The sequence below is a fragment of the Hipposideros armiger genome, unplaced genomic scaffold, assembly GCF_001890085.2.
Source record: "Hipposideros armiger isolate ML-2016 unplaced genomic scaffold, ASM189008v1 scaffold_105, whole genome shotgun sequence".
NCBI classification, from domain to species: domain Eukaryota; kingdom Metazoa; phylum Chordata; class Mammalia; order Chiroptera; family Hipposideridae; genus Hipposideros; species Hipposideros armiger.
Window position 1 is genome coordinate 2877875 of NW_017731455.1, and position 24150 is coordinate 2902024.

Here is a 24150-nt window from a genome sequence, read left to right on the forward strand (position 1 = left end):
TCTAATTCGCTTTTGAAAAAACAGGTGGAAAAATTGATTTGAGTCATGATATTTTGTTTTGAAATTTGAAATAACCTGAAGGGTGGATTGGAGAGGGATTTTTGTTTGTCTGTTTGTTTGTCCACAGGGCAGTGAGATGAAGGCAGAGAGATTGCTGTGTGAGACAGGGAGATAGATGATGGTTATGCCATCTGTTGGTAGTCACTTTCCTGTCACCCAGAGGCGGAAAAGGAGCAAGAGGCCTGTGGGCCTCCTGGGAGGAGAGTTCTAGCGCTGCTGCCTTCCCGGAGAGGGTTGACTCTCCTTCCCGCAGGGACGAGTGGACCGGGGACCGGTGAAGACCTGCCCCTGGGGGATTCCGTTCTCATGCCTGGGATCAAGCTGAACAAGATTCCGTGGGGGTTTCTTTTTTGTCGGGTCCAGGGTGCCATATGGAGACCAAGTCCTATACCTCATGAACTCGAGTACTGCTCTCGGAGGTAAGGGCTGCCCTTGTCGAGCAACTTTATCAGTCACCTTGTGTTGTCATCTTATGATACCTGCACGCTTACCCATGTGCGTTTATTCTGACTTCCAGTGTATTGCAGCCCCCAATAGAGGAGATGGTTCATCAATTGCCTTGACAGTTAAAGGGAAAAGGGGGGTGCATTTTGATGATATTCCTGATTTACTGTAGAAGATGTGGGGAGTGGGGTGGGGGAGGAGGTGAGGGAGCAGCCCTGGCCCAGGACCCCAGAGCCTGGGTTCCGTTTGCTAAGTCACTTTCTGGTACAAACTGGGACCTTCCTTCTGGACCTGTTTCCTTATTTGTAAATTGAGTTGGACTAGAGCAGCCATTTCCAGGTTTTACGCGTGTGAAGATTCCCCTTTCCCCTGTCCCCTGCCTTTTTAGGTATATATAGGTTTTGTTGGAGGGTAGCAAAGGAAAAGGGGGGGAAAGCAGGGGTAGGCATCAGAGGGCGATGCAAAGGTGGTAAAACCTCTGCCAGCCCAATGAATGAGAAGCCCCATTTTTCAATGGTAAAATGTGCGCAGACTCTCCCTGCATCGAAACTTAAAACAGCTGTCATTTAGTGAGTGGTTACCCAGCTAAGCGCTTAACAGATATTATGCAATTCAATACTGTGTGAGGCTTGTGCCTTTTCCAGATGAGGAAACGCTGGCACAGGGAAGACAAGTAACTTGTCCAGAGTCACACAGCTGGGAAGGGGTCAGAAGCTGGAGCACTGAACGGCTTACATTTCCTCTCACTGTTATAACATTGTCGCTGCGTGTGTTTGCTGGCGGGGAACAAGACACGGTGACCAAAAGTTCTAAGAATTTGGTAGTGCCTTTGAATGGCCTTGTATCTTGATGAGTCACCACAGCCTCTGCATCAAATGCAGACACAGTGAGCAGCAGTGTGAGAGGTTAGTTTTCCATGGCCGCTCCATCCCTACAGCGTGTGGATGGATTTGGGGCCTCCTGAAGTGATGCCGAGCCCTTTACCAGGCTTCGTCCATGTGCACGAGACTTTCCGGTCAATGGGGTTCTTCTGTCTGTCCAGGCCTGTGGAACGGACTAATTGAAAGTCCTGTGTTTGGGTTGCACGTGGCTAAGCGAGCAGCCTTTCTATGACTTCGTAGCCCCATCCCTGACTTGGGAGGGGCGAGGGGTTGGGCCTGATGCGTCTACATGCTGCTGAGGTCTTTGCTGTGGGGTTATGAGCCCTTATTATTATATAACAGGACCTTGTCTCAGCTTGGTGCCTGCCTTCTTGGAAGCTCTCTGCATTCGGCAGACACCATCTCAGTGTGCTTCCTGGGAGGAGGGGCGGGAACTGCCCAAGAGATGAGTTTCCTCTGTGGCGGGTTTGCATACAGATAAATGGGGTTGCTGATTCATGCTTCTCATGGTCTGGACGTAAAATGGAACACGCTGAAATTTCAGTTATTCGTCATTTAGGTAAGGCATCCTTAAAAAAATGATCCCGGCCTAAGGATTTCCCTGTCGGTGGAACTGGCTGCTACTTGATGGATGTTCGGGTCTCAGGAACTGTGGGGATCCTGGGGAACCTCAACTCACTTGTCGTTTTGGTCGCTCCTGTCTTGTCTATAAATATCTTTGTCTGTATTGTGTTAGAATAGAAGGACGCAGACAGGATTCAGAAGAAACGGGCCTGGAGTCCAGGAGACCCTGGGCTTAATCCTGGCTGATTTACCTTCCTGGAACCTGTTTTCCCCTTTAAGATGAAGTGGGAAGTAGGCTATCGTTCGTCATATGTATATATATTGTGACTGTGCTAGCCATGGCAGTTTTCTCACGAGTTCTGTGGCTAAGTGATTCTAGGGGATTCTTCATAAGCCCCTCTTAGAGAATTCAGTTGCTCACCCAAAGGTCTGAGAAGTCCTACAGTAAAATAGAATCTGTACAGCTTCTTGTAGGACCTAATAATGACTCTGGGATCTGTGGGATTAGATGATGTTTGAGCATCCTTCCAGATCTAAGATGAGTCTTATTCCCCATTTATTTTTTCCATCTGTGATGGGTCACCGGCATCTGCTCAATCAAGGCCTGGTCACCATCCTGGGAGGGCAAGCTGTGATAGAGAGGGAGCCTTGCACGATTAGTGCTTGTCTCATTCACTCCCGGGGTGCATGGGGACCAAGCTGTGGAGAGAAGAAGAATCGAGAGCCTCCTGGATTGGGGCTTGAGACCATAGGCAGGGAGAAGTCTACAGCTGTATGCCTGGAAGGGAATTAGTCGTAGTCTGGCCAGTTTCTTCTTTTTAAAGGTGCGCAAGCACCTTTAGGCCCAGAGAGGCAGAGTGACTTGACTAAGATTCCGCAGATAAGAGTGGCCCAGATTTGACAAATAACTCAGAGCAAGACACCCGAGCTGTTTAATCTGCTAAATGGTGTTAGGACGATGTCTTTCCTGGACAGTGTCAGCAATGATGTTTGCTCAGGATGGCCTTTGGCAGTGCCGTTGTTGTCCTACCACTGGCAAACCGTCTTTGGAGCCCGGAGGGGAGGGCAAGAAATCGTGCTTCCACTACAAGGCTCTGAGTCCATGGGCACATCACACTCTGCCCATGAGATGGATGGCTGAAGACCCCCTGCCCTGCCTTCGGTCCGACAGGCAGGCCTCTTTAGTGTCCTGTTTCTGGATATTTGATGTGGTTGGGTCACGTTTCTCTTCCTCCACCCTCCACCCGGCCATGGAGCCGGTTGGCCACAGCCTCCTCGTCTTTAACTATGTATGAAGTGGGTTTTGACAAACATGATGAACTGGGTGTTTTTGGAAGGCTCTGGAGGCACGCAGAGTGCCCCGGAGGGCAGGCCTGGAGTCAGGAATGTTTGCTGCAACCTGTGCGTCCAGCGGGCGAGCTTTCCTCACCCTGCCCGTGGCTGGGGCGTGTGCAGCGTGGAGGGCCGGAGAGCCACGGTAGGGTCTAGAACGCCAGGCTCTCCCGAGTCTTCGGATGGCTCCTAGGAAAGTGGGGCCTGAAACTTTTATCACCACGACTGCAGGTGAAAGACTTTTCATTTGGCTGTGCTGGTCCAGCAAAGATTATTTTATTTATGTGTTTCCAAGCCCTTAAAAATTCTTTTAGGGCACATCAGTGGGGAGTTAATAGAAACTTTGAAATAAGAAAAATGCCTGCAGGGTAAGTAGAACCCCAGCCAGCCGGCTCTGAGTTGTGTGCTGTGAGCTGGTCGGTTGGTTCTCGGAGAAGCGGCTGGCAGATGCGTTACTGAACCGACTGTTCTTTCCACCGCCTTAGTTTTCAATGATTAAGTGCCCCTGCCACCCCTTTTGGAGGGGGGACTACTCTAAACTTTTCTCTGGGCATGTTAGCTCCCGAAAGGTCCTCTACCCTTTCTGGTTTGTGCCACGAAGGAAGCTTGGAGGGGGATGTATAAAAGATGGCTTGTGCGTGTGGCCCCCCGCCCCCCGCCCCACCACTGCCCCAAACCACCACCAAAGATACTCGTTCACCAGGGAATTTTTATTGTCTTCTGAGAAGTTTAAAGTTAAACAGAAGAGATATGAATCTAAGCCAGGCATCACTAAGTTAGTTTGTTTGTTTTCCCCCAGAGTAATTTCCTAAAGGATTAAAAACCCTTTTGTAACTGCATTGTTTTGGTTATTAGTGGGAGGTGGTTTGGGGTCTGGGCCCAACTGCTCAGAGGTTAGGAACTTGAGGCAAGTCCCAGCATCTCTCTGAGCCTCAATTCTTCACCTGTGGAATGGCATGGTAATACCTACCACGGAGAGTGATGGTGAGAATTAAACAGGTGACAGGTCCCGTCCCCCAGCTCCTGTTCTTAGGAAGAAAAAGCTGTGACTTTTGAAACCTCTCAGTTGTATTCGGCTTTGTCTGAGACCTGGGACATTGTCAAGGTGGCAGACTTCAGACGCAGATGTTTTGGTTCAGTTCGCGGGGCCTTGAGCGCCTATTGTGTGCCACATGAGCTGGCCACCAGGAAGCCAGGGGCTTGCGGCTGGCGGCTTGGCTTCCCTGCTGTTCTTTGGAGCTCCTGGGTCCAAACTGTTTAGTTCAGTGCTTTTCAAATGGAGGTGATCTCGATCTTGCTCCCCAGGGGGCATGTGGCAATGTCTGGAGATATTTAGGATTGTCGCTCTTTGGGGTGGGGATTGCTGTTGGCATCTAGCGGGCAGAGGCCAGGGATGCTGCTAAATATCTTCCCATGTACAGGACAGACCCCGCTACAAAGAATTATGCAGCCCAAGATGTCAGTAGTGCCAAGGTTGAGAATCCCTGGTTGGGTGCCTGGTGTGAGTGAACATGTGCATGTGGTTTCCTCTTCTACATTTGGAAAAGGAAACTTACACAGGCTGCTCTAGTGATCAGTATGGCGGGGGGAGTGCTCATCTGCACCCCAGTCCTGGTGTTGGTTATAGGAACATCAGATTAAAGCAGGCCCGTGAAGAGCCTTGAGGGCCAGCAGGAAAAAGAATTTATTTAGTGGTTCTATGAAATTGTGTCTTTGCTTCTATTTAGAGACTTTCTCTTTGAAAAAATACAGTAAAACACACAAGAAAATGAAAATCCCGTTCCCCTTCCACTTTTTCTTGGGGGGGGGGCGCATAGTGAAGAAGTCAAAGTTCCCACCTCTTCAGATGTAACCCCTTTTAACAATTGGATGTGTCTATAAATTTCACTCATCTCTAAATTTCGTTGTAGAGCCTTTGTTCTTATATATGTACACGTAAGAATTTATTTCTTTTGTCGTATATATATGAATAAGTATAGGAAGGAATTAGTTTTTGGAATCTCCAGCCACCAGAGACTTATGTAATAAGCAGAGGCAACCCTGATTATGTATATGGGCAAAGCATTTGTGAACAATATCTGCTTTGTGTGACACACAAAACAAGCTTTTCTTCAACACTGGACGGGCAAGCCTGCCGTCTCCAATGAGGGCTGCTCTGTCCCTCCCACCTTTGAGCAAACGTTATTTATTGGGGTCGATGGGTGATCGGGTCTTGATTTGGGGCTTCTTTTTGATGCTCTTTCTTTGTGGGATCTCACCCACATGCCCCTGGAGACCCTTTGGCTGCCAGGACCTTTCTTTGCCAACCACCCATGTGGTGCCAGTGGCATCTGCTTTGTGGCAAGCTGTCCCCTGAGCCCCGCATGATCTGGGGATGGTCTCCGCGATGGGACCTGAATGCCTCCGGGAGTCGCTTTTGGGCTCAGAAATAATGGCTGTTCTCTGTTCCTCCTCCCCTCCCTTCCCCTCCCCTCCCTGAACCCCTTTCCCAGCCTGAACCGCTTTTTAGCTTTGTTTCTAGTAACTTACCACATGTTTTATGGACAAGCTGGGGAGGGGAAGGGGAACTCATGTAAGATAGCCTACTCTGTGCCAGCCACTGAGCCCAGCCACTGTCCCTTCTCCAACCCTCTGAGGCCAGCAGATGGGATCCTCATTAAACAGGTGAGGAACCTGACTGCCGCTTCTGTGAGGGAACTTGCCTGAGGTTCCCCAGGCAGTAAGAGTCAGCGACAGGGTTTGACTCAAATCCTGCGGTCCTCCCCTCCCCCCCTTAGGTGGTGGTGGAGCGCCACCACTTTTGGATGGCTTTGCTCTTGGTGGAGCATAGAATGAAGCTGGAAGAAGTTGCATGCGCACCTGCAGGCCACAGGGGCCCGGATGTGTGTCTTCTATGTTGGAACCTGGAACATGGAAACATCCAGAAGCATTTTAGGTCTCCTTGGGGCTGGAAGACTCAAGAGGAGCCTGGAATTGGGAAACCACTGGGACTTCACAGATCGAAGAAACAGAGCCTGACACTGACTGCCTGGGGAACCTCAGACAAGTTCCCTAACAGAAGCGGCAGTCAGGTTCCTCACTGTTTAATGAGGATCCCATCTGCTGGCCTCAGGCTTGGAGAAGGGACAATGGCTGGGCTTGGTGGCTGGCACAGAGGAGGCTATCTTAGATGAGTTCTCCGCCCCCTCCCCTGCTTGTCTATAAAGGGGAAGTTGATTGCTCAAGATCAATCAGTTAGTTTGTCCTCTCTGAATGAGGAGATAGTTTCCCAGTTCCTTGAGGAGCAGGTGGACTTTTGAACCATAGGAGTGCCAGGGAATGAGGAAGGCTCTGGGGTGGGGTGCTGTGTGGTGGCAGGAAGGACAGTGTGAGCCACTGGGATGGGAACGTGGAGGAGTCTTTTAAGGGAGGAGTAGCGAGGATTCGAGGCCAGAGGATGTTGTGGGTCTCCATAGACCCCAGACGAGCTCCGTCGGTGTTGTAGGGGGCTGTGAAGGAGTGTGGAAGTTAAGAGTCTCAACTGATTCATTAACCAGTCCTATCCCTGGAGAATGTGCCGCTCAGCGGATGGTGGTCCTTTAAGGTCCTTTGGTCGTTATTTAGACCCTGAGGTTAATAGGGTCCAGCCTGGTATGTCACAAATGAGAGATGGTGGCTGGCTGCAATGAAGTTAGAATTCTCTTTTTCAAAATCCGACTTTTTTTACAGGAAGACTTCCCTGTTTGAAATTGAGATGGCATTTTTCCTCTCCTAGCTGCTACTCTCTGTATGTTTTCAGACAATTAACATTAAATTTCCCCACACTGAATTGCAGTATACTTTTGGGTGTGGGTCTTTGCACAGCTCCATTAAAAAACAAAAACAAAAAACAACGAACTTTTTTGACCCCTCCATAGCCATGGTGGTTCAAGGAAACCAGGTGTGTTGGGGGGCGGACCTTGTTTTATGATGTTCAGACCCCAGACGTATTTCCTGGGACCTGGTAGGTATTGGGCCTAAGATGAGTGAGTGAGTGAATGAAGGAATGAATGGATGAGGTTCTTGGTGCTCAAGGTGGCCTTGTAGATGGTTTGATCATTTTGACGATGCGTGGTGAAGGCGTGAGCAGAGGACCCTTCGCTTGTTCAGTTCGCATGGCCTGGGTGGTGGTGATGTGCCAGGAGGCAGGTTGGCTCTCAGAGGATGGGTCTGAGGCCTGTCCCTGGCTTTCCCTGGTGGGGTCACTGCAAAGGAGGTGCCCCAGCTCACTGGGCCTTAATTGAGCTTCAGTCAGCTGAATTCTAAGCCCTTTCCTTCTCTGAGGTTCATGTTGGTGTGATCCGGGCTCAGCTCTGGCTTTCAGAAACCTCCTCACCCGCTGCTGACCCTCCAGTTGGGAGCATTGATTCCCTAAAGGCCCCAGGCTGCTTGGCTGCAGGCTGCTTCTGTGGTTACCATACTTCCTGCCTGGTCACCCCCGCTGCTGCTGTGTATTGCTAGGGGGCTTGAGCGGGAATGGCCGCTCCGTACACTGAAGGGTGAGAATTGCTCCCGAGAGGTGGTCTGCAAAGGGGAAGCAGAGGAAGCCCTTTCCCAATGTCCGTCCTTGTCATCCTGGAATGCTTGTCTGGAATCAGAAGTAAGGAAAAAGGAAAACCACTCCTGGTGTGGGCAAGGGTCTACCAGTCGATGGATCTGGTAGTTCCCCTCTGTCCAACTTGTTTTCTTTTGACCAGAGTCTGGGCCACAGTATCGTTGTTTAAATGTGGAATGTGGCTGTTATGTGTTCTGGGAAATAGAAACCAAGACTAGTGCAGGGGATGCACAAAGATAGGAAAAGAATGGGGGCCAATAGGAACATCCCAGAGAGGGGAGGGAAGAAAAACAGCTCTGTTATTTTAGAGAAAGGACTTGTGAGATTTGGAGAGAGTGAAGATAAATCTGGCCCTAAGGGCCTCTGATTCCTTTTAGAGACTTTTCTTGTAAAAAAAAAAAAATAAAATGGAACTCAGGAGATGTAGCAAATTGGAAACAGCACATTCTGTCCATTATGAAAGTTGTCCCACAAGAATCTCTCTATTTTATCCCTTTAGCTAAATTTCTGTTTCTAAAAGGGGAAAGAGACTAGAGATAGGCTTGTTTATTTTCTTAGTTGAAACCTTGGTTTTTTATATTTCAGGCCCATTCTCCTGGGTCAGAACAAGCAAAGCCCCCCAGGGTTGGTTCACTGTGGTGTTCCAGAAGCTGCCCCTCCCCAACCCCCGCCCCCACACACACTCTGGATGAGCAGGCAACAGGGTGCTATCGATTTAACCTTTTTCTTTCCCCCCGTCTTTGCTTATTGGAGTAGAACATGAAGTGCCCAGACCTCAGGTACCCTGCTGTACGGCTTGTACGGGTCTAGGCCTGCGAAACCACCATCCAGGTCAAGATAAAGGACCTTGATTCCTGCACCCCAGAAGCTCACTCGTGCCCGTTCCCAGACGGAACCACTTCTGAGTTCTGTAACCATCGCGTAGTTTTTCTCATTTTGAGCTTAATATACACCGGATCATCATCGGTGTTTTAAGTTTAATTTCATACCCCCTTTCCCGTTAGAAACCAGTCTGTTGGGATCTTTGGATATTTATTTATTTGAATACTTTTCGTATCTTGTCTACATGTCAAAGAGTTGCAGGTGGAAAAGCCTAGGGCACACCTTTGCCTGGGACACTCAGGCTGCCACGGCTGCCGGAAGCCCTGTGGGACTGGCCTCTGCCCAGCCTTTGGTCCTCCCCAGTTCCTCCACCCGGAGCCTCCTTCCTTCTGACGCCAAGCCAGGCTCCTGTGGGTGCTGTCCCCACAGCTCCAGCTGCCCTCTTTCTTCGCATCCTCTGGGACGTGTAGGGCAGCTGCGGTGTTTTGCACCCTCTTAAAACTACAGTGTTTTCCCTGCAGCGTTGGCGTTCCTGTAACCGTCGTCATTGCCTGGTGTGATGACCTGATTAACACGCGCTTTTCCTCCAAATGGAGAGCATGGCCGTGTCTGTCTGGTACACAGTGGACGCCCCGTTCGCACTGGGTGGATGATTGGATGGGGGTCCGTTGTGAGGGAGAATGGCTCATGGAGCAGCGTTTGGCTTTTTTTGGGGGGTATGTTTGCTGAGGGGTATGATGCCTGCGACGGGTGGTTTTGTTCTGGGGGGTTCTGTGTGTGTTTCCAGGTAAGAGATGTTTCCAACACACAGATTGTCATTGTCCCCGATGTGTGTCACGAGTGACCTCATTTCTTGTGCAGCCTCATTGCTGCACCCCCTCCCTGCCCCAGGCCTCTCTGGAGCAGGCTAGCTCTCCTGGCCAGGATTTTAACATATATCACAGGCTGGTAGGCTAAGGGCTTGGGACTTCCCCTCACCACACTCAGAGCCTTTGATCTTTGCTTTGGAGGTAACATCAAAAGGAAGGCTGAGGAAGACAGCCAGGCTGTGAAGTTCAACGTTCAAGTTAATAGCTTGACTGAAGGCTGTGCTCATCCTGGCAGCATCGCCGTGGCTGAAGTAAACACAGTGATTCCGCCACATTTTCCTGGAAATGGAGCCTGATATTATAAGGGTCTCATTTGCATTTGGAATGAATTCACTGTAACAACAGGTTCTTTCCCCATCACCCTTTACTGGGAAGTGTGAAAACATGGGGAAGATGTGTGTTGGGGACCTGGGGATGGGGAGATGAAGGCAAAGGTGAGGCTCAGAGAGAGGCTGACCCCCAATCATCAGCATCCTGGAGTCATCCATGCCAGATTCTGGGGTTTGCTGTCTGCCTGCCTTTCCGTGTGGCATCTCCATAGCACTTACTGTTCCCAGTTTAGCTGGGTGTTTCCGAAATCTGATGGAATTCAATGAAGGCCACAGGCAGGCATCTTGCCTGGGGCTTGGGGAAGGCGTGTACAGCCCAGACATTGCGGCGGCGAGAGGACCATGGACCAAGAGGTAGATAGTGAATTTCATCGGAAGCAAAAGTGAAAGCCACCCATCCGTCTCCCCTGGTCTCTGCTGAGCTTTGCAGACACTTCTTTGGTTGTCGTTTCATTGAACATTTATTTTATGGAACGCTCCCCTTTTTAGATTTTTATCCAAAGTTGCGTTCGAGTGGTTTTCTAACATATTCTGGCCTCAGCACCGTTTGGTGAATGTTTCGCGGGGGTGGGGGGTGCAGTTGTGTTTTCTTAGGCTGGTTATCTTCCCCACACTTGCCCTGGGTACCTTTTTGTTGTGTGCCCAGAGCTCCCTGGGACATCTGCTCCTGTCACCATTCATGAACCACCGTTGCGCTCTGGTTCTCAGCCCTCTTTGCGTTTACCTGTCTCTCCCCTCACCTGTCTCTCCCCACACCTGTCTCTCCCCACAAGGCACTTCAGCCTCCACTTTCGGCGGGGTCTTTCAACCCCGATGATGTCAGCACCGTGCAGCCAGAATTCCCGCTGGATTTCTTTAGTGTGGTTTCTCAAACTCCTCTCATCCCCATCCCTCCCTTTATGATTTTTGGCGTAACTGTGTACCACCTGCACTATTATTTATTTGATGCATTCAAACATTTGATTTCACTTATTTAAACCCAGCCTTGCTGTAAGCCTTAACATCTGTGAAATTATAAGTTTGATGTGCTAGTTGCTTTTTCCTAGCACATTAATACGATCCTGTAACTACTCAAGTGACACCTTGTGCTGCCTGAAGCCCTTCTTGGTAGCCCCACCATTCGGGGAATGCTGCTTTAAGACACAGGTTCCCCTTTCCCTACGTGGTGGCTTGCAGGCCTGGGCATCTGTTAACACCTTGCCCTCTCCTGAGCCAGCTGACCCTTGCCCAGCTCATGAGTGGATTTAAAAATCTGCGCATGGAATGGTCTTAGGCTCCTGGGAATCCGTTTTCTAGTGACCAGGTCATTCTGGATCAGAAGGGTCCCCCCTCCATTGCTTTTCGTGCTGCTCCCCTGCATCTGTAGATGCCTGCTCCGAGTCCTGACGGCGTCTCCAGTCGCCACCATTTTTCCAGGTGGATGGTGAAGCTGCCATCTGGAGCAGCCTGCCATCTCTCCGGGTTCACTTACCTTCTGAAAGGCCTCAGCAGATCCCTGCTGCCTCTTGATCAGAGTTGTTGGCACAGGTACCCTGTGGTTCTAGGTTTTCAGCCCTTGAGACTCTTAGCTGCATTCATTATGCCTGTCCATGTGGGGCTTGTTGGAGAGGTGTCTCCTGCCACTGGTGGGTGTGGGGTTCTGGAAATTCCTCCACAAATACAAGATGACTGCCTTTGGGGAGGGGGTCTCCACAGCTTCAGGGGCACACCCCAGGGGAGTGAGAAAATGCTGCTTGGGAAGAAATGTTACTGCTCGTGTTAACCCAGTAGCTAGATGTGCGCAGTGGCTTCCCTGAGTTGGGCATTTTTGGCCCAATCTTAAAGCTGTAAAGGGCCGTTGTCAAATGTGTTTAGCCTCTCAATTCATGTTCCTTAGAGGGTGATGAATTGAAGCTAGCGTTCCTGGACAGAGCCTTTCATACATTTAAGGAAACCTGTAAAGTCTCCTGAGGGGAGAGGTGAAGGAGAGATGAAAGGGTTTCCCCAGACCTGCTCAGTAGCATCGACTACTCTTTTAGGTAATTAAGGGAGACCATGAAAGATGAGCACACGTGTCCATTTACCTACCACTTGGGGGTCTTAAATCTTTGCTTGGCCTCCTTTAACTGTATTCCTGTGTGTCACCCACAGGCCCCGTGGGCTCCATTTTCGTTGTTCTCTTGTCTGGTCTGCCGGAATGCACCATTGGAGATTGAGGAGGCAGGGTTTTGGGGTGGTCTTTGGGAATTTTGAGTTTTTCTACGGGGTCTTGTAGAAGCTTGCTTCAGTGAGAGTGGCTGGGGTGGGGCAGCCAGGTGAGGGGACACAGGAGCAGATACAGAGGGATGCATGTCTAACTCATTCTTTGTGACAATAGCTCCTACTCATAGATGTGTGTCCTACCTGTCACGTTTTAGGACAGTGCGTCCCCAAATGTACTGCACATTTGAATGGCCTGGAGAGCTTTTATAAAAATCCCCAAACCCAAGTCCCGCTGTCAGGGAGGAGCCAAGCACCAGTAATTGTAAAGAACCCTAAATGATTCTGAGGATTAGGAACCAGTATACTAGGATAATAAGACTTGAGTCATTTGCATCCTAAGTCACTTGTGCTAATCATTTACCAGGCGCTCTTCTAAGTATTTTACATTCATCATCTCAATTAATACTCATGCAGTTAAGGAGGTAGGTGGTATTGTCCCATTTTATAGGCAAGACAGCTGGAGAGGTTTAAGCACCTTGACCAAGGTAGTCGACTGCGTTAGTCTGTGGTGGAAGGAAGGTGTGCCTGCCTCCAGAGTCCCTGTCATCTCCCTGGCATTAGTTCTTATCCTGAGGAGATCCAGTTGGAGTGTGCGTAATGGTTAAGGGCGTGGGGGGTAGGGGATTGTTCCTGGTAGACTGGAAAAACTCTGGTGTCTGAATCCTTAAGCCTTGGCATAGGACTGGTAATTCTCCTGCATGCAGGTTAGGGAAGGGCATCCCAGGTGGAGGACAGTGCATGAGCAAAGGCACGGGGTCATGGAGTCCTCAGAAAGGCGGGGTGAATGGAGTCGTGTGCGCAAAGAGAAGCAAGGGATGCGGTGCTGGTGGTGCTGGCGGTGCTGGCGGTGCTGGCGGTGCTGCATGGTTCTGAAGCTGGGGAGGTGGTTTGGGATTCTACCGTGAAATGCCATGTGCCCTAGAGACCTGAAGCTGTAATGGGCGTGCACAGCCTCTGGGGCTCTGGTTAAAATGGAGATTCTGATACAGTAGGCTTGGGGTGGGGCCCGAGAGTCTGCATCTCCCCTAAGCTCCTTGAGTGTGAGTCTCTTTGGCAGTGCTTCCCAGACTTGGCTGCACGGCAGAATCACCTGGGAAACTCAAAATCCTAATGCCAAGGTCGCACTCGATTTCAGTTAGGTCAGAACACCTGGGAGATGGGAGCGAGGCATCAGTATGGTTAAAGGAGACCTAGGTGACCCCAGTGTGCGGGAACGATTGAGAAACGCTGCTCTAGGAGGTGAATTTGGGTGCGGAGACTGACTGACCGCTCCATTCTAGAATGTAGGCAAACAGATTGGAGCGGAGTGGAAAACCATTGAGATTGTTTCCTTTGTTAATGAAGTCTGCCATGTTTGTTGAGTGCCTGCAGCAGACCAGGTACTGTTCCGGGGGCTGGGGGTCCAGCACTGTGTTGCTCTGATGGGGACCTGAACTAGTGCGAAGGCATGGGAACGGAAGGCACGGTTCCCAGAGCAGAAGCATTTGAGGAAGGAGGATACCTAAGACTCTTGAATTATGGGTAATTTGGTCAGAACCCCAACCTGGAATTTCTTTTTTTTTTTTTTTTTTTCTCCATGATGAAAGGGTTTGCTGGGCATTGAAGAATGAGTTAGCCACCGGCCGACTCACACCTGCGTGGCTAACCCCTTCTTTCCTGCAGCTTTCCTTAAGGATCTCATCTAGGGAATATTTATTTGCTTTGCTTCTTTTGGGGTTACTTTCTGTGTTTGAAGGTACCAAAACATTTTTTTTTCGTAAAGATAACACTCATCTGCAATTCATATTTTTCATAAATTTCGACTGATTTGTGAGAACCAGTAAGTGCTGACTGAGGCTCTGTGCTGTAACCCCTACATGTGCTGCTGAAATTGACTTGAATGCAGACACCGTCGAGTTTGCACATGAGGACAGAGGTGATGCACCCGAGGAGTTGCCCCTACCTCTTAGTAGTGGGGATGGTGGGACAAGTGTGTTAGTTTCCAGGTTGGCATCGAGCTGAACCACTGGTGGTTAAAATCCTGAAATATGCCCATGTTCTCAGCCCCCTCCCAGACCTTCATGAGCCGATAACTATCAAGGACTTGGTAGGGGGCTGCAGGACCCTGGTATGTCCCATGAGAGGGCCATCTGCTGGTAGTTCCCTGTTTTGAATCACGCCTGCTGGCACCAGGTTAAGACTGTCCAGTGGTAGTTTTGTGAGGTTTAATTTCCAGGCCCAGCGATGCTTCTAGAATGGAAGGACGTGCTTGGCACTTGGAGCTTCCTTTGTTGATTGTGTCAGTGCATGAGTTCAGGAAGCCCTGTGCTGAGCCCGAATCCTGAAACGGGTAGATTTCATGCGAGGGTCAGAGGCTCTTGTTTGACCTGGACCTTGATACTTTATGCCAATTATTAATAATAGTGCCCCCTTTTTATTCTTACAAGTGTCCTCGTTTGGATGATGCATTATTTGGTCACCCCTAGTTATTATCCCAGATGGCTGCCGACTTGTGCATCGCTTTGAGGAAGCCACGGAGTCGCGATCCGAGCCAGAGAGAAAGTGGCAGGGTGGTGTCTGCCTGTTGACTCTGTGCCAACTCCCCTCTGCCATCTTCAGGGGCTCCGTCCTGGGGAGAGTTCGGAATCCTTGGATGTTAGAAACCCTGAAATATTTGCGAGTCCGGGCTATGTCAGTCCCCTTCCCCTGCCGCCATCTCTGCAGGATCCTGGAGGAATAATTAGTTAATGTTTGCAGAGCACTTTGAAACCCTCAGATGAAAGGCCCCGAAGAAGCACAAAGTATGATTATCTATTATTAGCCTGAACCAGGAGCAGTGCCTCTTGCCTTGTGCCAGGCCCATTCCTTCTGCTGATCTTTTTCTGCCTGATGGGCTTTCTGTATAAAAAAGAAACCCCAAGCTGAAGAAACTGTGAGGGGGGTCGTAATCAGTGATGCATTGTCTGCCCAAGATTGTGGATAAGTGACGTGAAAGAAACACAGACACGCCGTGGTCCCTAGAGCAGAGGTCTCAACCCCGGCATGACTCGGGTTGCTGCTCCTGAGTCCTGGGATGAGGCGGGGCTTTACCATCGGCCTTGCTTGCCTGCTTGCCTGTGCTCCGTGTATTGTGTTTTTAATTCAAATTCCACTTGATTTAATAGTATTCATGATAAGGGATCTGCTTCCCGACGACCCACATGAACTTGTGTCAAGAGGGTAGAGGTGGAGCATTATCTTTTGCTGTGGTAGAATGTTCCGGATTGATTCATGTAGGCCTCAAGTGTGTGTGTGTCAATACTTCATTTCTTCATAAAATTTTGGCATGCCAAGGCAGGTACCCCTCAGCTTGGGTCACAGCAAGGACCCCCAAAGGGGAGCTCCGATGTTGTCCCCTTTCTTCACCCCAGCTTTTTTAGACCAAAATTAAATTCGTCAGCTGCTGAAGAAAGGAAAGTCATGGGGCCAGTCTTTTTTGAAATGAAAGAATTTGGTTTATCTTCTACTGATCAGCAGAATGATCTGTGCCCCCCTCTGCGCCCCCAAACCCCTCGGATAATGTACCCTTAATAAATAGCACCGGATCCTGACATCCTGACACAGGAGCACCAGTGTGGGCCCCCCGGCAGCCTCTGCGGCCTGGTGTTTATAAACTTGATGGTGTCTTTTTGCCCTGGGGCTCACAAACCTGGACGACTGACTACTTCTGGAGGCTTATCTCCAGTTTGCAAAGAGCCCCCGGCTAGCAGCATTGGGGATTTCTGTGCCAGCAACTTCCTCCCCTCCGCCCCCACCCCCACTATATCCCCTTCTACTCTTGGTCTCCTCTTAACACGAAACAGCCAGCAGTACTCAAGTCCTAGTTTGCCATGAAGCTAGGAATTGATATATGTTTTCTATACCTGAACAATTTCTCATAGGAACCCTGGATTTAGTTTGTAAGACTTTTCTAAACCACGGGGATTTGAGTCCCACAGAGTAGTAATATGTGGGGCAGGGTCTGAGAGTAGTCTGAGTGAGGGATCCCGCACTGGGGGGTGGGGGTGGGAGGGGGTAGAAGTGGGTGTTACCCCGTTTCACCCATGAGGAAACAGAGAAATTACCTGGTGATGGAGCGAGAGCTAAGTTTCCAGTTCTTCCTTGCGTGTCCTTTTCAGCTGCCTACACTGTCTCCTTTACGAGTTCTGCTGTGGTGACGGAGACACCTTTAAATGGAAATTCTAGGGGGAGCCCTGCTCCCTTTGCTTGGCTGCAGCCTGTCTGGGAAGGAGGAGGGAACGGGGGTCTCTCTTGTCCCTTTGCAGTTGAGCCAAGGGGCAGGCTGGCCACCTGGAGACACCCTCTGTGGTCACTGCCGATTTTCTTCCTTTCACCCAATGACCTCCTGCTTAAAGAGCACGAGTCTTGTAACGTGTTTCCCCGAAAGTAATACCCAGTCTTATATTAAGTTTTGCTCCAACAATCTACGTTTATTCATGTACAGAAATCTACATTTATTCAAACAGTCACGTCTGGCTGATGATCTTAACTGGGGCTTATGTTTGGGGTAGGGCTGATATTACGAGCATCCTGAAAAATCATGCGAGGGCTTATTTTCCAGTTAGGTCTTATTTTCAGGGAAACATGGTAGAATCTCCTAAGAAAGCATCTGGCTATTGAGGCATCCACGCATTCCTATCCTGGCCTCTTTGTTTCTCAGAAAAAGACAAGGGTAACCAACTTTTTTTATTGAATCCCACGCTGGACCTATTAATTGGGTCGCGTGTACTTTTCACAGCAAGTTTGCAAATGGAGTTACGTTTATATTCATTTTACAGATGTGGAAACTGAGGTCCAGAGATGTTCAGTGGTGACTTTTGGTCTTCGAAATGCATCTTTTTTGCAAATGGTGTATTTAAGAGGGCTGGAGAGAGCTGAGTAAGGTGACATTTGGAGTGTCAGCACATAATTGTGGAGCAGCACCAGTGCTTTAGGCTTCAAGAATGCTGGGGTGGCAGTGAAGTGTCTTCTCAGGCCCTTGACATAATATGTTCGTAGGGAGAATGGGTGAAAGGCGCTGGCCAGAGAGCTGGCCACCCCTGCAGGCGTTCTGAGCCCTTTGTTAGCACCTGGCTGGCGTGGCCAGCTAGGCGTACGCTTCCTGTGCATTTAGCATTTGCCAGCTGCAGTGCTAGGAGCTGGAGATGGACATGAGCAGGACATGACCTTGGGAGGCAGCCATGAGAAGAACCAGGAAGTAGAATAAAGTTTTTATGGGTGTAATGGTGGAGACCTGAGCAGAGTCCAGATGGGACGTTAAGGGTGAGAGTGGGTTTCTGAGGCCAGTAGGAGCGCAGAAATGGCGGCAAACCCAGAACGAGGTCCTCACTGCTCCTGAATCACCTTTGCTGAAGTCCTCCCAGGGGAACTGGAGGAAATTGTGCTTCTGGCTTGTTAGAAAGTCAGGCTCAGTAGTGGTTTTAGAGGCCTGTGAGTCCTTTTGGGAAAGCAAGTGCAGCGTCTCCACCCTGCAAACATAATTGACCCATGGAATTTCTGCAACCAAATTTCAGTGTCACCAAGCATGGTAGCCCCTCACCTTTTATACCCTGCATAAGTTCATAGCTTTCTGATAGTTTACTGAAAAATATTTTTTTCTTTAAACATTTAACTTTTAAGTATAAAGCGACAAGAAAGAATTGTCTATAATCCTACCCCCTGGGAGAAAGCATTGTGAAAGGTGGTTGGTTTTCCTTTTTTTAAAGCGGTAAATAGACGTGTGTTTTGGATATATTGATTTTTCAGGTGTGCATGTGGTCACATGGGCAGCCAACATTTTTTCATGTGGATTTCAGCCAGGCTTGACACCTGCTCCTTGATGAAAAGTAAACCACCGCCTTGTTTGTCTGCTGGTTTAACTGTGGATGGCATCTAGGGAGGCAGGTTTACGTTATGCTAAAGACTCCACAACCCAGAACCACTCTGTTGGTTTCTTTGTAGTAACCTTTCCCCTTCTTTAGAAGCAGAAATAATAGGTGGTGAGTGGATGGATACCTCTTAAAGTATCAGGATGTGCTGTGGCCCAAGGGTAAGCTTTCTAGAAGTTAGTATGTGTACTGTGTTGTTTTAACTAATGAACCTTCTGGGCCTGAAGATAATGAGGTCAGTGAGGGCAGTAATGCTGCCTGACCACTCACTCACCTGAGGGTCCCTGTCACCCAGGACATACTTGGCCCACTGGAGGGAATGCTTTTTTGATTAATTCGGGGCTTGGAAGACAGATGTAGTGGCCACCATGCTGATGGGGAGTCAGTTGAGGAGGAAGTGTGGGCCATCACAGGAGCAGCAGACCATGCAGATGGACCCCCTCCCCTGTCTCCCCTTTCCCCCCTCCCCTCCCCCCACACCCTCTTACCCGGTGTGGAATCCTGTCTGTACCTAGTGCTGTGTGCTCCCCTTTCCTGCCTGGAAATGCAAGCATCCCACACAGCTCAGCTCTTTTGCGGGGACCCCCCCTCCTCCCCACTCGCTTTCGGGGCTGGAGAACCAGGTTGGCTTGACCTGATGGGAGCAAGCTCTTCTGAGGCCGTTCAGATAACAAGTTCCTAGTGGCAGTGAGGCAACTGGATGCAGAGGCGGGGTGCGTTCCTATGATAATAGTAACTTGTGTTTTTATAATATATCTTACAGTCTGAATACTTTTCAGACACCTTACTGCTATCTTGATTTCCTTGATGTATTAACCGGGGCCTGTTTTGGGATGTGAGGGGGGATGTGGCGGATAGAGGGGAGGGGACCAAGCCTGAATGAAGCCCGAAGCTCTGTTGGAGGCTGCCAAGTAGCTACACACTGTTTAATGGAACCCTTGCTCCCTGCTCCCCGCACTACCACAAGGGAGGTGGGGCGAGGGGAAGTGATTTTACAATAACTGGGAGTCAGAGATGAAATCTCTGCCCATCGCCACACAACAAGTTGGGTGAGAGCTGGGAAGTCTCACCCAGGTCACCTGACGCTCAGGCCCTGTCATCTTTCTCCTCTGTCTCTAGTACCCAGCATAATGCCCGGCTAGGAGCCTGCATCAATAAATATTTGTCGAAAGTTAAATGAGGCTTAAAGAGACCATTCATGCTTGGCACCGGGGCAGAGGGAGACAAACACGTTTCCTGGCCTCATCACCTTCAGTTCCAAGTCCTGTGACCTTCGGCTGGTTGCCTAAGCCCTCCCAGCTCGGTTTCCTGAACACTCATCTGAAGAATGGGTGAAGAATGGACATTTTCTACAGTCAGATCTCAAATGTTAGATGATTTCTACTACTTGCCGTTTTTCTTTTTCCTACCGCACAGCTTCCCTTTTTGTTTCCTCCGCCTTCTAGAAAATACATTTCTGATGACAGACTGTAGTGTCGGATAACAACAGTGAAAAAAAGCATTCCTGACATTACTGCCCAAATCACCAAATACCAGCTTAATAACAACAACAGTGGTCATAGCACTGGCGTTGCTTTGGCGCTTAGGGTCTGGCCTGCCAGGTGCTGCCCCAAGCCACTCCCCACAGCCAGAACTTGGCACCAGCTCTGATTGGAAGAGCTGTTGTTTGCTCCCATTTTATGGAAGAGGCAACTGCAGCTCAGAGAGGTTAGGTCAGCTGCCCGAGGCCTATAAGGTAGTGGCTTGGGATTCCGGCACCAGAATTGGTCTGATTTCCCACTCTTTAAACCGCACCTAAAACTTAACTCCCCACATGCATGTGCTCTGGGTATTCTCCTATCTCTCTTGGCTGGTGTACAGCCCGGATCTTTGCTTTCCCCATTCTCGGAGTACATGGTCAGTACAGGAGGAAACCCACACTGTGTAGACAGAACCAGGGCTGGTGATGGTCTCCGGTCACAGTGCCAAGTAGTTGACCCTTGTTTTTTCTGCCCAATGGTGGTAAGCCAGGGGCACCTGGGAGTTCTTCGAATTTCCCTTTGCCAGCTGTCTACCTCTTCAGGCAATGCTTTTAACAGACGATGTTTTAAACCTTACTGACATCTCTGAAGAAAGATAGAGGAGGAACAAAACATTAAGTCATGGCCTGGGAGAAAAGTGGCGGTTTATTTTTGAGATTTTTTTTTTTTCCTTTTTCGTAGTTCTTTTGTGCACTTGTAAAACCTCTTTTGGATGGTGATGTTGTGTGGTTTTTTGCTAGCCCTTGAGCAGGTGCTGCTGGGTTTATCCTGATGCATTGCAGCCCCCTGTTCTGTGGGCTGACTTGCGCCTTGTGTGTCTGCTGTTGGCAGAGCACAAGAGACAAGAGTCAGAATTCTGCTGGGGTTGGAGACATTTAAGAACTCTCTTTAAGTTGGAGTTGGAGGGGAGAGATGGCAGTGGCTTAGCACAGCAGGCCTACAGTTGGGCTTCCATGTATCTAAGAAGAGACCAGATAGAGGAGACCAAATGTAGTAACAGGAAAATTCCACTTACCCAGGAGGCTGGGAATGAGTGAATTGGAGGGTTTTGTGGGGAGTGATCTGAAGAGCTGAGGCTGGTGAACTAGGAATGTTTTTGGTCACTTTGCTTTACTTTAGGCTAAGTGTTCATTTCCCAGTAAGCATTGGATCATACACGTAGCTGGGGATTTACTTTTTTGGATGATTTGGAATCATGCAATATCTCTGACTTTTATTCTGATGACACTGATTATATTAATAGCAATATAATAGCTAGCTAATAATATAATAGCTAGCATTTACTAAGCACTTACCATATGCCAGGCAGTGTGCCAAGTGTTTGATCCTTACAAGAACCCTGAGAGATGGTTATTTGTTTATATTCCCGTTTTACAGATGGGGGGATCAGTGCTCAGAGAGGTGAGATCATTTGCCCAAGCTCACCCCACTTTTATAGGGTTTTTTTCTTGTTTTTTTTAAGCTGAGCCATCCTGCCATCTGTTGGCAACTTAGCGGCAGCTCAGCTCGGGCCAGGAATCGAACTGGCAACTCTGATGCTCAGAGCTCACACTCTTGAGTGAGCTCTTAATCAACTGAGCCACTCGGCCAGCCTCGCCCCACTTTTACACAGTCTGCTTTATTATCTTCTTTTAAGAGAACCCAGTTCGTATGGGTGTCAATGCTTGGCTGGTAGTGGGTGCTCAATAAATGTTTTGGTGAATGAACAACATTAAGGAGCTGGAGTTTGAAGTTGAGTCCGAGCTGCCTCTGGCTGTGAGTTGGGAGCTCTGTTTGAATGCGTGCAGTCCCCAGTACTTTTTGGTTTTGCTGCTTTGGGTCCTCATAGTAGGAGATTCGATTAATCCATCAGGGGCTCCGTGGGCCAACGGAAAAGAAACAGGGCATGTTGTGGAGGCCAGAACAGGGCTCCTGGGATATTTTCTGGGCTCTGGGGCAATACAAGTGTAGCATGAACTGTCATTCGGGAGAATTAGCATTTTTTCCCCTCTCTGATCACGGCAGCGTGTGATTCCCTTTGTTGCTCCCATGTCTTCAGAGTGAGTTGGGCTGAACTCTGGAAGACCGTTTCGGTTGGAGTTCACCTGTACGTGGCTTCTTCCTCTCACGTACGCATTTGGGCAACTTCAGACAGCCGGACCTGAATCCTCCAGGCAAAGCCCTTTGGTAGGGTACAGAAAGAAAGAGAGGGATATCTTTAAAATATCCCGATGAACACATTTCTTACTTTCCCAGGTCATGGTGGGTCATTATCGGCTGGCATGTTCATCAGGTGCCCAACTCGAGCAGCCTCTTGTTACTTCCAGGAATCCCACCCTTCTCTTTTTTCCCGTTTTACTCCCTACAACGAGACGGCTTGCTCATGAACATGAACGCCATCAGCCTTCTGTCTCTGAATACACTGCTGATTACTCATGTGCATCCTCCGAGGTGTTATGATTATCCCCGTGTTCCTATCCTCACTGTGCAGGCGAGGATCGGGAGGCATAGACGGGCAAGACCGTTTGTCCAGGACCCCAGATCCTAGGTTTGAACCCAGGCATTCCAGCTCCCGGGCCTGTGCTCGTAACCATTCTGCTGTACCACCTTGCTCTGTATTAGTGAGATTTAAGTTTATTTTTAACCGACTGACTTCTTCTAGAACCTTCGGTCAGCCAACTCCACAATGGGGAGATAACATGGTGACCTGTATCCATAGGGTTAGCTCAGGCTGCCAGGGAGAGCACAAGAGCTGGTTAGATGGGTAGAGATGGTTACGAGCTTCTCCCCTTCACAACCCAGCTCTTTTCTGGGACCAAGCTCTCTTTAACCGGAATCTTCTTCCTCCTTTGGGTTCAGCCTGCCTTCCTCATCTGTCCACTGCTGTCAACAAACCGAGACCTGCAGTCCCATCTCCCAGATCCCTGGGAGCTCTGGAAGTGGAGATGCCATGTTCCGTGGTCAGAGCTGGTTGGGATTACAGATAAACTGAAGCCTGGGAAACTTTCTTGCTATTAATAGTGCAGACCTTCGGGGGAGGGAATAACCAAACTTGATGCAGTTGGAATTGATTTTGCCTGTCCAGATGACATACTAATGAGCTAAGTGGTTAGCTTCAGATCATTATTGCTCCTTCCCAGGCCAAGTTCTTTTAAAGCCTAAAACCACAAGAGCAGAGAGCAAGTTGGTTTAAGAGAGGCATGGGGGGCCCTGTCGAGAGAGGGGAGGCCAGTCAGCTTGGGCCTGCGTGTGAGAAAACGAAGGTGGTGCTCACTTCAGAATTAGCTGTGTTGTCTAATTCCATTTCTTCAACTGGTGCTCCTTTTTTTTTGGAGACGGGAATTTGATCTGATGTCTGGATTTTTGATGGGGGTATTTCTGTCTCTTCGGTGCCTTTGGGTTATGTCAGAAAGAGTTTCTCTCCCAGCCCGTAACATGTCAAGAGCGTGCTGTCAACCATTCTTCTCTCTCTCCAGGGAGAAAGTCTTGCCTAAAACAACCCTAAGATCCTTATCTCTTCAAATCACCCACTTTGATGATCACATCCATTGTTCTGCTTTTTGCTTCTTGGCATTTACTGGTCACTGCATGTATACAATTAAAAACACACAACAGGCCTCTGTGTCTGATGTGCCTGGAATATCCCGGTGTTTCGGAGGAGACATTGGAAGTGTGGGCAGAACTGTGTTTCCTTCCCCAAATGAGGTTATTGTGCCCGAAATATCTCCTGGTAGATTATTAAAGGAAACCGCAGGCTGAGGTGAGAGGCAGTTGCTCCTGCCTGGAGCCAGCTATCTTGCCTCTTCTTTCTAGAGCCTTCTTCTTTTCCCACTGCCTGCCCCCACCTCTATTCAGCCAACCCCCACTTGGTATGCTCTTCCTAGGGGGGCAGCCATTCGGTGGGGTGGGGTTTGGGCAGGGCAGCTTTCTGGCGACCCGTCCTCACTTGTTGTCCCTCTGGTCCTCACTTGTTGTCCCTCTGGAACGTAAGGAAGGAATTTGGGGTGTGGACTTCCTTGAGTGACTGGGATTAGACCAGTCGAGTCTGCAGTCAGACAAGAAGTGTGTGGGCAAAGGAACTATTGTGTGAGGCTCCTCCGGACAGAAAGCCTGCCTTCATCTTTTACTGCCTAATGGACAATTGAGACATTCAGCTTATGTCTGAAAGGAAAGTGGGCCGGAATGGTCTAGCAGACAGACCTCCCAGACGAAAGGCTCGTAGGAGAAGCAAATAGAGACAAGGATTACCAACAGGGAAAACAACTGGGGCAGAGTCCTGGGAGAGAATGTTTATTTCCTTGCTCTCTAGGAGGGATTTGGAAAGCGCCATAATCCTGGGTTAGGAGTAATTTGTTACAGCAAGATGATACTTGAGTGGCAGGCCGCTTCTGGCTGAGGCAGCAGGACTTGTGTGCAGGGGGGTCGGGGCTTCCAGAAGGTCAGCCTCACTAAATCTTCACCCTGGCCCTGGGGTTTGCTCTCCCCAAGCAAAATTAACCAGAGGCGCTGCTGACCTTTTGGCTTCCTGGGTGTAGTGTTACGAGGCATCTCCACATGCTTGTCACAGCTAGAATTGGACAATAAAAATTTGGACAGGGAGACCTTGCTGGAGCCACCGACCTCTTTCAGATGTTAAGGGGGGCGGGGGGAG

The 24150-nt window shown here is 49.4% G+C and overlaps 1 protein-coding gene across 42 annotated transcripts in view; it reads left to right on the forward strand.

The window, feature by feature from the left end:
* The window catches only part of TCF7L2 (transcription factor 7 like 2), a 215443-nt gene that overhangs the window by 40283 nt on the left and 151010 nt on the right, over nt 1–24150 (forward strand). Inside the window, exon 1 of one of the 42 annotated variants that reach the window (XM_019646621.1) lies at nt 1743–1944. The exons of the other annotated variants lie outside the window; for them this stretch is intronic. The gene's annotated coding sequence lies outside the window, so the exon portion shown is untranslated. Of the gene's footprint in view, nt 1–1742; nt 1945–24150 lie in introns of those variants that run through there. 42 annotated transcript variants of the gene reach the window in all.